Here is a 14918-nt window from a genome sequence, read left to right as displayed (position 1 = left end):
GTCTCTTCCCCTACCCTGTTTTAATTACTTCAGTGGCGCTTCTTCATCAGCTGAGTTTGCACATAAAAGCTGAATACCTGGCCCAGGGCCAGGGCTGCCTCTTAGACTGGGCAGAACTCTGAGTCTGAGTTTGGAGGTCAAGAGGTGAATTCTCCTTGTTCCTTCTCAGACTTTATAATGACAAGTCCAGGAGAACTTGGACCTTCCTCCTTTAATAAAATTTTCCAGTTTCCAGAAATTGGCCCCTTAAATTTGAAGTAAACTGCATTGACTTTTTTTTTTTTTTTTTGGTGGGGAAGCAGAAATTTCACTTTCAGAATGTTTCTTTTTCTTTATTCAAGTCTTCAAGACAGTGTCTGCTTGACTTGCTACTTGTTTTTATCAAAGTGACTAATTATTTTTAAAACATAATGACATGTGAGCCAGGTGCTGTGGTGCATGCCTGTAATCTCAGCAATTTGGGAGTCTGAGGCAGGAGGATCACGAGTTCAAACCCAGCCTCAGCAACTTAGCAGGGCCCTAAGCAACTCAGTGAGTCCCTGTCTGTAATAAAATATTAAAAAAAGGGCTGAGGATATGGCTCAATGGTTGTTCAATCTGTAGTATCAAGAAGAAGAAGAAGAAGAAGGAGGAGGAGGAGGAGGAGGAGGAGGAGGAGAAGAAGAAGGAGAAGAAGAATCGTGTGAAATGTCAAATAGTTTAGGTCTTTAAAATTAAGTCCCTATTATCAATATGGACACAGCCCAGAACTTAGTATTCCTCTCCATTGTGCTTTGATTTGTGAGTCACTGATAGAAGCCAAGACTGGACAGATGGATAAAGGGGGAAGATGCTGTCAACGTCAGGGAATTTAGAGTGTGGATGGTGACATGGAGAGCAAACAGGATCAGGTGGTTTGGGGACACTGAAGGACTGCTTCCCAGAGTTAGGCTCCCTAGCTATACAATTGCTATAGAAAATGGTAGAATTGAACTGTTTTATCAGAGCTGCTGCTAGTGGGTCTAGCCTCTTGGATTTTTTAATCCTGGGCCTATGTGTGTCCTGTCTGGTCCATAACTGTACTCCTGAGAATAGCATTTTATTGGGGAAAGTCTGAGGAAAAAGGGGAAAACAGTTTTTCTTACCCTACATCTTACCCACACTCATCTTACCCTACATACAAACGGGACTCCCAGGAAAGCCAGGTTCGCTCTCAACATGAATGAGAACACTTTAGCAATTAGTGAAGAGCAGTCAGCTGAGGCCTCCGTGAACTCTCCGGCATTAGAAGTAAGAGGCTTAAAGGCTATCCTTCAAGGATTTGGAAAGAGAGTTCCTGTTTGGGATGGAAGATGGATTTGATGACTTCAAAGATTCAGATCAAAAGGGCTGTGATTCCCTGAATATCGTTTCTCTTCTTCTCACTTCAGCATTAAAAGTTTATGAATACTATTTAATTCCATCTCGAAATTGACTCACTAGCATACACGAAGTCCACGGCAAGGCCAGATTGGCAACTGCTCCTAGGATTGGGGTTTCAGTGGCTTCCAGAAGGCTCTGTAGACTAGAAATATTAACCATTGCAGCCTTACACTTTATTTAAGGCTACATCCCCTAGTCAAAGACGACCACCGTGGGAGAAGCAGTCCATGAAGTGTAGCAGTACCTGGTACCCCACACAGTGGGGCATGACAATTGTCAAGCTGCATGACCAAGACAGCAAGTTTTGCCATACACCTCCGGATTGGAATCGCTGCATGAATTTTGGCATATCCTCATCTAGTCTATAGACTGTGGATAAGAAAACACCTGTTTCATAAAGTTGTTATGAGAATTAAATAAATCCATGGAAAGTGTTTAGACGAGTGAGTGGCTGGCAGAAAGCAAGAGATCAGAAAATATTAGCTATTTAATAAATATCCATTTAAATGGTTTCAACTCTTGAGAGTAAGTTTGGCAGTGAGTAAGTGAAGGGCTAGAAAAATTTTTTTTTCTTTTCTTTTTTGGTGCTAGGGATGAAACCCAGAGGCTAGAGCATGCCAAACTAGCACTCTACCACTAAGTTTTATACACTCAGCCCCACAAGGAAGGATTGTTTTTAGGGACAGAGGTTTTTTGAAGGGCTAGAGATGAATCAAGGTGGGGAGAAGGTCAAAGAAAGCAGAAGCAGTGAGTAGAGGAGACAAATACTTTCTATTCTGCAATTTTGCCCAAGGAAGTCCAGCCCAGCTGGTTTCTGAAGTTCCATCCTGGTGAGTAAACCTCAGATAAAGAGCTCTGAGAACTCAGTTACCTATTAACTCATCAGACTTAAAATGCACAGGGACCCACCAGTACTTTGGTGTTTAGGCTTTTCCCTTCCCAAGTAAAACAGTCAGGGAGGCTCAAAGCCTCCTAACAGGACACAATTATATAAGGGCTTAATCTACTTCCTGGAAAATTGTCCATGGAGTTTTAATTAAGTTCCTCTAAAGACCAGGAACTTAGAGGGCACCAAACAAAGGAAGAGAGGCAGGAGCCTGCCCAGCTCTGCTCCCCAGCACCTTCCACCAGCTTCTTTAGGGTTAGGGTGAGCACTCTGCATTGCTTTCTCATGAGTGGGCCCAGCTTTATCCCAAGGTAAAGGAAACTCCTGTGTCCTGGGATGAAGAATGTCTCCCAAGACTCCTTCAGCCATTGTTTGAACAACACTGGACACAGCCTGGCTTTTAGCAATCCCCCTCCTCACCCCACCCGACTCTCTGCTCATGTGTGATTTAAAAATTAATTTAGAATACAGCGAGATCAGCAAAACAAGGGCATTAGACGGCATCCTCCAGAAATGGACTTCTTGTACTCCAAAAATGTTCTTAGAAACACATGTGAGTTTCTTTGCACTCAAATTAAGGAGGATTAAAGCAGCTAGACAGTTGTTGCTCAGTTCCTCTGGATCATGTGGCCAAGGCTGAAAAGCCTTAAGTTGCTGCCATGAGTCTAAGTCAGTGGCCTGATCTCCAAATTAATTTTTGAATTAAATGATTGTCCCCCCCCTCCCTTTCTTCTTCTAATTGAGACTTTCATTGAAAAAATGCTTAGCAAACAGATGGAAAAACCCAGAACAAAAGGCTGTTGTGAAATAATAAAATGGAGGTCATTCGAAACAGTTTTAGGTTAGTACTGCAGGTACGGTTAAACCTTTCTTTTAATTATATTTTTTATTAACTATAAAAATAGTTTAAAAGAAGCCTAAGCACTGTTGTTAGAAACTAAAGAACGGTTGGAAATACCTGAGGTCATTTCATAGTTCACTTTTGTGAGCTTTTCATCCTTCCAGGGAATCCACAAAGACACTTAGGCAGGATGAATTCATGGTTAATTTTAGAATAATGACATTATCTTGTAGATCTTAAACAATGCCTTAGCTATCTGAACACTTGTAAAACATTTCTATTAATAAAATAAAAATAGTTAATTTTAAAAGTAAAAAAAAATGAAAAAAGATTCACAAATTTAGCAACAGCAAGGACAGGCAAGTGTTAGAACAGGGAGTGATATTCTAGAAGGATTTGTTTAAAACAAAATGCGGACTGTAAGGATGTGGGAAAATTTCAGCTGTGCCAAAGGCTAATATTTAAAATGTTCAGTGAAAACTTCACCAAGAGGAAAGCAATATTGTGTCATTTGCATATTTCAAACTATTAAAAAGTCAACTTGATCAATAAAACAGTCTTAACGTCAATGACATTGGTCTTTAGTGAGATAGAAATAGTTTGTTCCGTCAAATTTATTTAGACCAGCTACATTTCATCCCACCCATGACAAGACTCCCTTGTGTGTGAAGAGTTTGAGGGTTTTTTTTTTTTTTTGTCTTTGTGGATTGAGAAAAGGAGGAGGTACTGGATAAATATTATTTATGACATAGAATGCTTCCTATAGCTTAAAGAATCTTAATGAAGTTCTCTGAGCTCTTCAGATAAGTTTGTTACATCCATGTAGGCTTAAATTATAGTAATGTTACTAAAGAAGAACCATGGGAGGGAAGTCTTGGGAACAGCAATTAAAAGATAGATTTTTCATTACCTGGAATCCCCAGACACGGTTCTTTCAAGTTTCTTTAATGTTGATTTTTAAAGTGCTGACTGTAAACTCCTTGATGATTAGCTTGTACACAAACTCTAACAGTACCTTAATGATTCGATTCCCCCGCCCCCTCCTTGGCATACTGAAGTTCTTTCTTTACTGGTCCAGCTGCAGGGATGACTGTTTGCTCACAGAAATGACAGGAGAGAGGACTTGAGATGGGTCAAGAGATGACAAGAGAGTAGTCACTTGCTCTAGAGGAGTCAGCTACTGCCTTGAACTTCATTCATTCACAAAATACTTATTGCATGCCTAGTGATTGTCTGATAAGATTTTAGTTGCTGGGGATCCATCAGTGAACAGATAATACATAAATTCTGCCCTCTCCAGGTTTACATTCAACTAGTGGTTGGAGAAAGAACAGACAAGAAACAAATAATAATGTCAGTGCTTTGGAGAAAAGAAAAGGAATAAGGGAATTCTGCAGAGAAGGGTGATGATTGAAGCTTTGATTGGGAAAGTCAGAAGGCTCACTGAGAAGTGTCCTGCAGCACAGAAGCCCTCTGTGTAAAGCTGACCAGGCAAAGGGAGCAAGCAAGTGCACAGACCTTGAAATGAGATGTGCCAGTGTGTCCTACAAGTCAGCAGGAAACAGAGCCAGACTGCTCCCCTTCAACTTTTGAATATAGCTCTCACCGCACGTTTTAAAAGAGGGCCATGTTTTTCTTTTCCTCTTCTCCCTCTTCTCCTCCCTAACGTAGGGTGGAAAATGAGATTAACTTTTCTCCATCCTGGGCCGAGTTATCTGTCCCTGAGCACACACCCACCACAGGAAGAAGATGTCACCAGAAGATCTAGGAAGTGACTATCTCCCAAATTAACAAGTGATTTTAACACACCATCAGAGCACACCTGGAATGCAGCCTTGACAAGCTTCTAAAAGCCCTCTGTTCTCCCTGATGAGCAGAATCTTAGATATGTTTGTTACATCCAGGTAGGCTTAAATTATAGTAATGTTACTAAAGAAGAATCATGGGAGGGAAGCACTTTCCCTTTGCTAGAAAAGCAATTAACCTTCTTTTTCCTTTTTTTCTCAAAACCATGTCCTCTTATTAAATTGGCATCAGGGACAAGGATCAAGCTTTTGGTAGCATAACTGCACATACCTCAGCAAGGCCGTGCAAAGGAGATGAGGTTCAACAGGAGTGAAAGGTGTCAGAGAGTCATGCAGTTAAGAAGTAATGAGGGACCTATTTGTGTAGGACCTTAGAGCTCCTTGTGGAGACAAGGAAAATTTCTCCTTGTGGAGACACCTGAAATTCCCCCAGGGAGACAGAACAAATGACATTGATGAATCACTATGTTAGTCAGTTTAGGCTTCTATAACCAATTACCATAGACAATAATCATTTACTATAAGCAATAATCATTTCTTTCTCACAGTTCTGGAGACTGAAAGTCCAAGATCAGGCTGCCTGTATAGTCAGGTTATTGGCAAAAACCCTCTTCCTGGCCTGTGGAAGATAGTCTTCTTGGGCTGGGGCTGTAGCTGTAGCTCAGTAGCAGAGTGCTTGCCTTTCATGTGGGAGGCACTGGGTTCGATCCTCAGCACCACATAAAAAAATATACAAGTAAAATAAAGGCATGCTGTCCATCTACAACTACAATAAAATAAAATAAAATAAATTTTAAAAAGATAGCCATCTTGCTGTATCCTTTCATGGTGGAGGGCAGAGACAGAGGAAACAAGCTCTCTTGTATCTCTTCCTATAATTACACTAATCCCATTCACGAGGGCCCTACCCCCAAGACCTAATTACTTCCCAGAGACCCAGTTCCTAGTACCATCCTATTAGGAGTTAGGATTTCAGCATTTGAATTTTTGGGACACATGAGCATATATTTAGTCCATAACAACTACTGACCTTGTAGGAGATAAAGTAGAAAATGAGACAGGAGCAAAAAGAGCAGAGATGGGGAATGTCTGCTGTTTTGAGGGTAGAAGTAGTTGAAGTCTGCAAATTATAGATTGGAGTTGGATTTTGGCTTTTTGTTTTGTTTTATTCTATAAAGGATGAAGTAATAAGTATTTGAGGCTTCACAGGCTGCATAACCTCTGTCTCAGCAGTTCAACTCTGCCTTTCTTGTCTGCTCCGATCATTTTTATCAATAACTTGGATGATGATGTAGTTGCCATAGTCAATGTCTGAGTGAATGTGTATGACAGGTTAAATAAACTATAGAGATGATACAAGGACTCAAATCCGAGGGCTGGATTTGGCCCCGAAGCTGTCCTTTGCTAGCCTGTGCACATAGTCCAGTGATTTGGGAAGACTCAGATGAGAAACTAAAGAATCACTAAGAATTTGTTATGGCACAATAGTCTTATTTCCTCATAAATATCGGTCTACTAGTATAAGTCAAACAGGGTCGATATTATCCATCTGAACTTTACCAGGACTCTTAACAAATGCTTTTCCTATTTTCTTGTGATGAACATGGAGAAATCATTCAAGAATGACCTGTGAGTAACCAATTAAATCACTGGTCCTGGGTACCTGTGAATGAATTCAAGTCCACTCCCGTCTTAGGCTCCTCGGCTGTAAGTCACAGGAGTTGATCCATTTCCAAGCTCCTGCACCAGCTGGCTCCCAGCTGGGTTAGGCTGGACAGGGTGAAGGCTGACGGGTCCTGGGTGCAGGTTCTGCAGTGGCCGCATCTCTTCATGGCTCCACCTTCTCGTAGATTCTATTAACAATCATGGCACCTTGGTTACTCCAGCCCTTGAATGACAGTGGCTTTCTGATGTCACTGCTTTCTAGTTGCCTTATTATTCCCTGGTCTGCTTCTTAGATCTTTCACTCTGTGTGAAACAACTTCCCTGTGTTAGGTTCTCTGTTTTAAATGCTCAAGGTGGTGTCTGTTTTCCTGGTTGGATCTTGACTGGTATAGGAGCTCACTTAAGAATGTCACCCTGAAGGGCTGTTTAGACTCCAGGGCTGCCAGGCTTTCTTGTCTGCTCCGATCATTTTTATCAATAACTTGGATGATGATGTAGTGAGTCTGCTAATCACATTTGCAAATGCCCTAAAGCTCATTGGAAAAGCTATTTGCTATGTGGCAGAGTCAGAATCTAAAAATATCTTAATAGATCAAATCTAACAGAAAGGAATTTAACAAGAAAAATGTAAAGTCCTACACTTTGGGTCCAAAAAATAACAAGTAAGCAATGGGAATATTGTGACATAATACCCCATGAATGAGTATTTGGACTGCCATCAAAATGAGACAAAAGTTCACAAAAAATAAAAAGCTTTGCTTGCATTAATACTATAGTATAGAGAAAAAGGGAGTTAACAGAAACTGTTCTATTCTTTCTAGGCTAGAACATTTTTTACATTCAGTTTGGAGCACAGCATTTAGAAATAATCAAAATCAAGAACTTTGAAACACAGCATAATGACAGAGGGCTGGGGGTGTAGTTCAGTGGTAGAGCATTAGCCACGCATGTGCAAGACTCTGGGTTCCATCTCCAGCACCCGGGAAAGAGGGAGAGAGAGAGAGAGAGAGAGAGAGAGAGAGAGAGAGAGAGAGAGAGAGAGAGAGAGAGAATATGACAGAATAATAAAAGGAAGCATAAGTTCATTGAAGGAAACAAGAAAGAGACAGAAGGATGATAGGAATAAAACATTTCCATGCCTAAAAATGTTTAAAGGGTACCACATCTGCAGTGATGGTTTAAAAGGAGCACTTAGCTGGCATCTGTCTTTGGAAAGATGGATGCTGCACACTCTTCCCTCCTTGGCATGCTCAGCTACCTTACATTATCATATTGGAAAAATTTCCCTTATGTCTATGCAAAATGATCTTGCTCTAATGAAGTCTTGGTATAGGCATTGTTGAAAAGAGAGCTCAATTTTGCATTTAATGAATGACTCAGAAATTTGAAACTTACTCTAATTCTAGGCACTGATTCCTTTTGTGACTCTGGAATCTTTCCTCACTAATAGAAAAGAAACTGCCAAGGAGGCTCTGCTATGAGTTCAGCAAATACTGGATTTCCGGGGCTTAGTGAAGGTTTTTGGGTTTTCCTCCCTTTTCTTCCTTCTTACTATTTATTTCTGCAGAAGTCAGAAGTGCTGAGACAATGGGGTTTCTTTGTGGATCATGGATCAAGATAAAGGATGGTTTCCTTGATATTCCATACAACACTTGGCATCCCGCCTGGTTAGAATGCCCTTATTGTTGATAGATTAGCATAGCTCTATCACATATTTTCTCATTATTATTTGGGGTTGGTAGGCTTTTAAAAAATTTAAATATTTAGCATGCATCGTGCTCTACCAGAAATTTCTGGTTCGGTTCTCGTGTAATTTTGAACACCATGCTATTTTTTCTTTATATTCTTGATTCTTAGCTATGAGAGAACTGTGGTCCTGCTTACCTGGTCAGCACTTCCTCCTTTTGCTTCTTTGGGAAGAAATTTAAAAATTGACTGCACCTTTTCTACGTATAGACCATCTACTTGCAGAGCGCATAACCTAGAGCCAGGAGCTGGTGTCCCTGAGGGATCTCATAGTGCTAAACTTATGACCACCTTCCCAGGCTATTTCATTGTATTTTGCATGAATAGATTTATGGGGAAATTTTATTAATACTTAACCTGATATTTTGTGCTATTTTGATGGATTTAGAAACAGTGATGGGTGTGATTGGCTGTAACACACTATTCTCACACTATTTAATAATTCTTATTAAATTATTAAATAATTATTAAATTTTCTGTGACAGTTGTCATGCTTGACAAATTCTAAAATTATCAATGGAGTTCTTTACAAAAGAACAGTAGGTTTATGGAGTGTATTACATTGCCAGATTTAAAATGTTGTAATCAGAAGAGATCTTAGTGATTATTCTATTTCTGTTGCAGATAAGGCTGAGGAAGCCCCGCCAGTTGAGTTGACATTGGTCGGTTGCTGATTGGAGGGAGCCTTGGAATTAGAATCTGAACTCATTCCTCCTAGGCTAGGGCTCTCTCCATTCGACCACCCTGAGGAAGCTCTGCTGAATCCCTACCCACGACCTCATGCATAGAGATGAAATGAAGATCACAAATATATTATAATGCCATAATGTAATACTTCTATCAGCTCAGAATTGGAACTTCTGTGTAACCCACAGGAAAATGGATGTGGGTTTGTAGATATCGATTATTTCATTTGCTCTAAGATGCCTCATTAGGAAATGTTTTGGACTTCTATAGATACCAATGTCTATAATATCTTACCTGTGTATGTCATAAGAAGAAAATGTAAGCAAAACTAAAACTAATGGTACCTTGAACACTTCTTTACATAAAGGGCTCAACTTCTCTCTACCGTTTTGGACTGACAGTCATTACTGTATATGTTTTTCTACCTAATGTTCTCTGTGCCATCAAAAATATTAATGATATGGGCTGGGGTTGTGGCTCAGTGGTAGAGCACTTGCCTCACATGCGTGGGGGTGCTGGGCTCAATCCTCAGCACCACATAAATAAAGAAAATAAAGGTATGGTGTCCATCTACAACTAAACATTTTTTTAAAAGAATATTAATGATGCAATATGTCTGAAAAGGGTTTTACATCTCCAGGACTTTTTCCCCAAGCCATTCAACAGGTTTTTATACACATGTTCAGGTAAAGACAACTATGTCTCAACTGTTACCTGGCAGCAGCAAGTTTAAGATCCCTTCTGATTTCAGAGATTAAATACTGAAAAAATGTAAGGGAATAAGAAAGAAATGAAGAAGAAAAACAGATGGAAGGAAAGAGTCTTAGAATGGATGAAATATGATATGTTATTTGGCATGTATAACATTCCTTTCCCCATTTAATGTGTGAACACACACACACACACACACACACACACACATACTCATTCACATTTGGGAACTGCTGACAACCATCTTTTCTAGGCCCTTTGGGGAAGAATATTTGCAAAACAAGAGAATATATGTGGCTCACAAAGAGTGAAAGGTAAATCTGAGAGAGAGTTTGGATAATATTTGCTCCTGGATTCAGCCAGGCCTGAAGGTATCCTTGGTCTTCTCATTTTGGTGAGTGAGCCAAATACCTTAGAAGGCTTGTACTACCTTAATATGTTTTTCTTTCACTAGCACCCCCAGTGAACCTTGAATAATATATGAGAGGAATCCTATGTATATTCAAGGAATATTCTATAGATTTAAATATTTACAGGGCAATATAAATTTTTTTAAAAAAAGTTTCTCCAATGTGAGATAATTGTCTCCATGAATAAGAGGCAAAAAGAATAATGGGGAAATAGGAAGATGGAGGACCAAACCAAATGACAATGACAAGGTTTATTAAATAAGTCTGAAGTTTTGAAATTTCATCCAGAAAGCACACCCAGAAGCCATGGCTTAAATTGCCAGCAGAATATCCGGTGTTCTGTCCTGCAGCACTGCCCATCGTGTGGGTCCACTGTGGTGCTCTGTGCAATGGAGTATGGACGAAGGCCTGCCATCTTCCACAGGTTGCTTCCATGGGCATTGCCACTTGCTGGGGACAACACATTACAGAAAACTACTTGCTATCTTTGGCTAACTCATAGGATGTAGTTCATAAAGGCTAGCTGGCTTGCTCTTCCCCACTGCAGGCATTGCATCTGACATATGAGGAAAGATTTCAGTCTATTCACTCCTTTCCTTTCCACAATAAGCTTTATTCCCTGCCCAGAATTGCTTTGAAAGGCACTTCTTTAATGAGAACTTAAGTGTTTGACTGATGGTAATATCTGTGCATGCACATGTATATGTGAGGCGCGCGTGTGTGTGCGCGCACGCTCATCTAACAGAGTAACTACATAATTTCTCACTTAAAGATGGACATTTATGAGAACAAAAGGGTCATAATCACTCATGAACAAGATATGGACATATGTTAATAGCACTATCTTGGATAATGCTTTGTCCTTCAACTTTGTTTCCTTTTTGGGTATCTTGTTGTCTTCTACAAAAGTGCAAGACAAGATTTAGGTCTTCTTCATGCTGGACCATCTGTCCCAAACAGAATACAACAATACAGGTGCTCAGCACACGCTAAGTATCACGGAAAACAACCTGAGCAAGGAGATAGTTGTTACACACATGCATGCAAGGGATATGCCTTTTAACTTCAAGGCATGAGCCGCCACCCATGCAACTAAGCAAACCCCTGAAGATCGGCCATAGATAAGCATTTTAGAGTATTAATCCAGAACAGATGCCACATTAATAAATTTACATGCATGCATAATCATAACTGTCCTATCTGGTTACTGAGCATACATGTGAGCAAGTTGTGTTACTTGTGTACACGTTACATCCAGGAGAGGAGATGAAATGAAGTAGGAAATTGCTAAGATGCCTGTATCCACGCACAAGTGGTGGGTGCGTGGGGGATCTCTTTTCTGTGCTGAGGGCTGCCTGTCCCCATTATGCTCTTATTTAGGACCAGGAAGAACCTAAGAAGGTTGACTTAAAGAAGGGCAGCTTCACCTCCTCCTCTTCCCTGTGACGTGTCTTTCTTCGTAGAAGGAAAGCAACTTGGGTATCTTGGATTCTAGAGCCACCCCTGAGGCAGTTGAAGAGTGAGGGAAGCAGACCAAGGGAGATGTCCCTGACTCGTTCCTATTCCTGAGTGTCCTTAGCAGGGAGAGAGTTGACCTGGAGGATCCCCTCCCGCCTCCTTCCTGTTCTACTTCCTCACTTTCGTCCACGGGCCTCTGAGTTCCTTTCTACTCTGGCCAGATTAACTCATTTTGATATTTGTCTCCCCTGCTCTTCACTTTCCTTTCCTAAGGAGGTGAAAAGGTGAAGGAGGAAGGAGCAGGAGCAGCAACCCTGGTGGAAGTTTTGAGAAGGACACACCCTGACCCCACCCCGTCTGAGGGAAGGTTGGGTGAGACAACAGAGGAGAGTCAGCTGATGCTCACACCAAAGCTGTGGATGGGTTATTCTTCTCAGGACTCCCAGTCCCCCTCAGTTGGAATGTGGTTGAAGGAGGACTTCCCCATCCCAGGAAGAGAGAGTAGGAAGGGTGGCCTGGCTGCACCGGAGGATGGGCTCTGGAGGACCAATCAGAAGGCCACATTGGAGAGCTGCTATCTGAGGCCAGTGTGGAGGACCCTAGCAGTGAAGGGCCCCTCCAAGCTAGTGTCAGTAGAGGACCACAGAGAAGCTGGAGAGAAGGAGGATGGGCACAGTGCCGTGGTACCAAGCTTTCAGAGCCAGTGACACAGAATGGAGGCCCCAGTGAGAGGGTCTGGGTCTAGGACTGAGGCTATTCTTGGATTTCCCATAAGGATCAGGAAGATGGCTTGGTTCCAGGCCAGCCCTGAAGAGTATTGGGAAGACTGAGGAAGAGAAGGGAAGGGAAGGAAGGATCAGCATAACTTACAAGCAGGCGATGTTCCTTGTCGGAGCCCTCACCTCCACATTTGGAGATCTCTTCATAAAAAAGTCTCCAAGATTTCGTTATCTCCAGCTACCTGGCTGCCTAGCATGTTTTTGAGACCCACTCTTTGCCCTCCTGCAAAGGCGTCTTGCTCAAGGTGCACCCCTCAGCCCTGCCTCTCCTTCTTCTCCCTCCTTCAGGGAGTGTCATGGGAGTGCATTCAGATTCATCCTTTTACTATTGCTCAGAGTCTTTTGCTTTTTAATGCTTAGAAGGCGCTTGGAACAGACACAATAGGTGGCCTGAAGTCCAGGTAACTGGGGGTCAAGGCCTGTGCTTGCCGACTGGCCCTGAGCACCTTCTCAGAGCCTGCTTCTGTGCCACAGGGAAACTACCACCCTTTTAATGCGGGATTGTATATAAATTGCCAGTGTTGGGGGCCACTTAGATGCTAAGTAATTACCCCTCCCTCTGCCCCTTCCAAATTCCTCAAAATCACAGATTAGTACTTCTCATTTAATAACTAGTTGACAGTTGTTTTCATTTGGCTAGAATTCACTTAAAGGAATGGGGGTAAAGTAATGTTAAACATCCAATTCACTTTTTTTTTATTAATTCAGTAAGTTTACTGGCACTTCTGCTTCAAATTACATTGTTTTGGTCACTTGGAATAAAATAAGCGTTAATATTTAGACTTTACTAATACAACAGAAAAATGGAATATTTTTTCCCATTTCTAATGACTTTTAATAGTAAAACCAGTTATTAACTATGTCCCATCATTACAAAAGGGCCATCTGGCTGTGCTGTAGCAAAAGCTACCAAGAAAAAGAGGACAGCAGTGGATTTCTATGACATTACTCTTTATAGAAAGGACATGAATCGTGAATCGTTGTGGCTCACCGTTTAAGATTTTTAGAAAATTAAAGGTAGGAATAAAAAAGGATTTTAAAGCTTTTATTCATAAATGGCAAATCAAAAAATTCTTCAGGCACATGGGGATGCACGCAGGCCTGGGGCATCTGAACCTGCAGGCTGAGGGCATTTTTCTTGCAGGGTTTGGCAGGAACTTGAATTTTTTTAGACATTGTCCTTTCCATGAAGATCCCACATCAATAGGTATGTGAAGTCATTGTATTAATGAGGACAGGACTATAACCATTTTCCTAGAGGATTGCTCAGTTCACTTTTTGGGGTGCATATCTGAAAGTTCTGGGAATAGAAGGAAAGAAAGAAGGGCAGTCAGTAGGAAGGTTCCAGGCGGGCCCTAGGGAAGAAGGCTTTTGTCCAGCCTTTCCGCAGAGCCCTTCCCAGTTGCTGGGAGGGGACAAGCCAACTCACTGATGAGGAAATGTTTAATGAACTCCTCCAAACACCCTATAACCGCCTGAATTAACCAAATGTGCACCAAGCTGATAATAGACAAACTACTGGCTTCGGCTTCGAGAGCCCTGGTTTGTGACCCCCCGACCCCCCATGTAAAACAGTTTCTTTCTCCCCAACACAGTTTCTCCTGCGAGAATGTTTTCAGTGGGAGATAATGCACAGAAGGTGTACAATGCCACCGGTTGTCAAAGAAAAGAAGCTGGGGTCCCTTCTAGTGGGTGGTAGGTAAGAATTACTAATCCAATCTGCTTGAGTTAACTCAAAACAAGGATTAGTGTAAAGTTCCAGAATATGTTAATCTTCCTTTATAGAAGTAGACTTCAGCACTGCCACCAACCCCATGGTTTATATATCCTGGGAACAATGAGCCAATTAAACTTGAGAGGGAAAAAGAATCTTGCCCAAGTTTACTGATTGTTACCTAATACTTTGAGTTGCTTTGATTCTTGATTATTTGGCTTTGTGTCTCAGGCACAGGAAATAAAACATCATTTATTATTCATTAGAATGCTCCTAAGTACAGCATACCTCCTAATTAAACACATACGGTTGTGTGCTGGTATTTTTCATCTCCTACCTTATTAAAAAGGCTGTTCAAAATGGCTTTTGTATTATAGCTGATATTGTTTTGCTAAATATACCCATCAATATTAATATATATTTTTTTGAAAAACACATATTTCATCTCCTACCTTATTAAAAAGGCTGTTCAAAATGGCTTTTGTATTATAGCTGATATTGTTTTGCTAAATATACCCATCAATATTAATATATATTTTTTGAAAAACACATATTTAGAGCTTATGTGATTAATGAATCAAATTATTAAGTTATTTGGATTCATACCACTTGCAGAGATATTTCAAGTGGAAAATAGATTTTTTTTTTCTCCCAGGGGAAAAATATCTTAGGAAAGGCTGGAAAAATGTTTTCTCTTCTTTCTGCCAATTTGTCAATGTTATTTTGGGGAAACTTTTATACCTACAATTGTTGGCATTAACTTAATTTTAACATTTTGTTATCTGAAAACTATTGTTAAAGTATCTGTTGTAATT

At 40.8% G+C, this 14918-nt stretch overlaps 1 long non-coding RNA gene across 6 annotated transcripts in view; it reads right to left on the bottom strand.

Annotated features, from left to right (window-relative positions):
- LOC110597880 (uncharacterized) overlaps positions 1-14918 on the bottom strand; it is a 297780-nt gene that overhangs the window by 52391 nt on the left and 230471 nt on the right. For 2 of the 6 annotated variants that reach the window (XR_013438917.1, XR_013438918.1), the window contains exon 6: positions 6597-6786. The exons of the other annotated variants lie outside the window; for them this stretch is intronic. This is a non-coding gene — a long non-coding RNA (uncharacterized LOC110597880). The remainder of the gene's footprint in view (positions 1-6596; positions 6787-14918) is intronic. 6 annotated transcript variants of the gene reach the window in all.

Source organism: Ictidomys tridecemlineatus, chromosome 5 (assembly GCF_052094955.1).
Source record: "Ictidomys tridecemlineatus isolate mIctTri1 chromosome 5, mIctTri1.hap1, whole genome shotgun sequence".
Classification (NCBI taxonomy): domain Eukaryota; kingdom Metazoa; phylum Chordata; class Mammalia; order Rodentia; family Sciuridae; genus Ictidomys; species Ictidomys tridecemlineatus.
The sequence above is the reverse complement of the archived record's forward strand: the minus strand, read 5'-3'. Positions and strand labels throughout refer to the sequence as shown.